Source organism: Condylura cristata, unplaced genomic scaffold (assembly GCF_000260355.1).
Source record: "Condylura cristata isolate star-nosed mole 26May11 unplaced genomic scaffold, ConCri1.0 scaffold00016, whole genome shotgun sequence".
Taxonomy (NCBI): Eukaryota; Metazoa; Chordata; class Mammalia; order Eulipotyphla; family Talpidae; genus Condylura; species Condylura cristata.
Window position 1 is genome coordinate 9,221,823 of NW_004567117.1, and position 3,081 is coordinate 9,224,903.

Below are 3,081 nucleotides of genomic sequence, written 5' to 3' on the forward strand. Positions count from 1 at the left end.
TTTTTACAAAAGAGAAGCATATTCAGAGAACAACAAAGTTATTTCTCTAAGGTTTAGAGCCTCCCCTGGCAGCTGCCAACAAAGAACCACTCCACTTTAACCCCAGAGTTATTCTATCTGCATGAATCCTTCTCCACTTCAGGATTCCCTCAGAGAGACTCTCTTCTCCCAAGTTTTCTCCATCCTGATTTAAACCTGTTCCTTGATAACTTTAGATTTAAAAATTGACCATAGAAATCATGTCTTATAGGCAACTTTTGCTTTCCAGAATTTCCATGAAACCAGCAGGATACTTGGGTGCATTCTTATGTGGGGCAGGGAAGAGAGGAAACATGGAAATACAAGGAGAAAGAAGTTAGTAGTTTGAAAAATTATCCTGTTGCAGAAGGAATGGCTAGCATGTACAAGTGAGAAGAACCTAGACAGACAATTGGAGGGGGGGAAAAGGCACATGGATGCTACGCTAGGGAATTTGAGGTTTTTCCTCTAGGCAATGGATTGCCAACAACTTCTATGGGGAGATCTCCAATACAGTGTGAAAGGTGGGGGAGGCCAGCTCAAACATGCCTACAGTGAGCTGAAGAGCTGTGGCCAGGGCCTGCCTGACTGTCAGAAAGCAGAGGCCCTACTCTTCTGCAACTAAGAAGGACCCTGAAGGTGGTCAGCAGTTGTTTTGCAGAGAGCTTTAAATAAAGAGTACAAGTGGACTCTTGTACTCACATGGAGTTGAGTAGAGGATGGTGAGGCACCCTCCTGGGTTTTTGCCTAGCATGACTAAATAAATGTTGATGCAATTTGCCAGCCTAAGAGATTCAGGAGAAGTAAGCTGAAGCAACACAATGATGATGGGCCTGAGTTGGATGTGCCCTGTGCCACGCCATTGGAACTGTCCGAAGCCACTGCACATGAGCTTGTCGTTCTCAGGGAAATTCCAGCTAAGAGAGGAGGAAGTTTCAAGAAGCAAGACTTGGTCAGTAACATCTTACTCTGCAGAGATAGAGAGCGAGCCTGAAAAGGGTCCACTGTATTTGGCAAACTTAAGATCAGTTGCTGGCCTAACCTGAGCAGTTTCAGAGGTGAAAGAGAAGCTGAGGCTGGACAATACTGGTTTGAAAAGTAGAGCCTCCTTTTTCCAGGTTGGCAGGGGAGGAGCGATGAGATAAGTATGGATAGATAGCCTGAGGCAGAACAAAGGGACTCAAAAAGGTTTTCTTCTGCAAGCCCTGCCCTCTCCTTGTTTGTGTTCCTCCTTCGTAAGTGGTCGGAGAAACCTGAGCCTGCTGAAGCTGATGGACAAATCTAGAGTTGAGGAAGAGCAGGTAACTTGCTGAAGGAGCTTTCTGTCCAAGGAGAGGGAAGGTGGAGGGCAGGTGAAGGAAGGATTTCCTTTCTCTGACGTTACAGTAGAGTAGGTGGGAATTCAGTGACTTCCCACACACTTCTTTTGTGTCAAGGGCCGGAAGTGAAGGACTATCATGCCACAAATATTTAATGAGTTCCTGCTTTGTGCAATTGGAGGTGTAAATTAAGTAGACAACAGAGAGTGAAGAAATCAAAACATGAACTAATCACTCAGAGTAAGGAATCAAACCAGAGGTGGCTTGGAAGGAGGGAGGGATGGCTAGGATTTCCGACATGATGAGAGGAAGGAAGAAGGAAGATGGTAGTGAAAATAACTGAAGTAGAAAAAGTCTAAGTGAGGAAAATGGCAGAAAGGAAAGAAAGCAATAGAAACAGCATGCTGGGTTCCAGACACTAAGCTAAATCACACACTTTGTAGATAATCCTCAAAACAGTTCTGTGAGAAAGGTATTATCATTTCCACTTTATTGATGTAGGAAATGAAGATGGAATTCTTGTTTTAATTCCACTTCTCTCAGTGGAATAAAATGCCTTGAAATTTGGAGGTTCTAATTCTTGGTTTTTATTTTATCTATAAAAGTAACCGTGCATTACAACATCACATAGGTTTCTGGTGTGCCTCAGTGAGAATCAACACATTTCTATGCCACATTTCCTCCACCTGGGTCACATGTTAGTTGAGTGTAAACAGTCTAAAGATTTCCAAGGCCTCTGCCCTCTGGTCTGGCAGGCAAATGAAGAGGTTATCTTCACAGGCTCCATCGTATATTGCAAAAATCTGCTTCTTGCCTTTCAACCTCCACTACAGATTGATAAAGAAGATTTAAACAGAGGGTTCCTGCACACTGTTTGATCTTGGCAATTTAGAGGCAGAAACCCCTCCTATCAAGAATAGTTAGGTTTTTGGTCCTCACAGAGTAAATCTGTTGGGTTGCTTCATGGGTTCCAATCTTCGCTTTGCTTATCTAATAAACTGTCTAAATATTCTGGAAGACTATTTCTGTCACAAGCAAGAGTGGCAAGAAATTGACCAATGGCTGGATCCATCATGTAGGACTTTGCCCAAGTGCCTATCTTCAACATCCTCAAAGGTACATAAATGATCATACACAGGACGCAGACTAGAAAATTAACTGACATTTGGTTTAACACATGCATTTCCCCTCATAACTTTCAAAAACAGAATAGGCTTCAAAAACGTAAAAACCAGTGTACAGGAATAATAATACGGTACCAGCAATCTCTTCCTTAAAAGTGTATTTAAAAAAATTATAAGTTTATTTTTACATATTTTTGTGCATTTTTCCATCTCAGTTGCAATCCCCTTGGGTTTCCCATCACCGAATCTAAAAGTGTATTTTCAAGAGGATGATGCATAATAGGGTTTTTGACAGGATGGGAGTGGGAAGGGAGGATTACAACAAACGTGCTATTTGTGATCAAAAGTGAATAGTAAAGCATCAAGCCTTCTTTTCGCATTTTAATAATATCCTTTTTCGGTAATTGGGCTCCACGGGTTGCCATGGGGACAATAAGAAACTTCTTTTTTTAAAAAGTAACACTGGGTAGCCCTAGATGAGCAAGGACTCAGACCCGGCCAGGAAGCACCCGTAATGACCCGCGCCCGGGGGCGTCGCTGCCTCAGGCGGGAAAGACCGCCGCGAAGGCGCGAGAGGCCGGGAGGGGGCGGTGGAGCGCAGCATCACGTGGCCGGGGCGG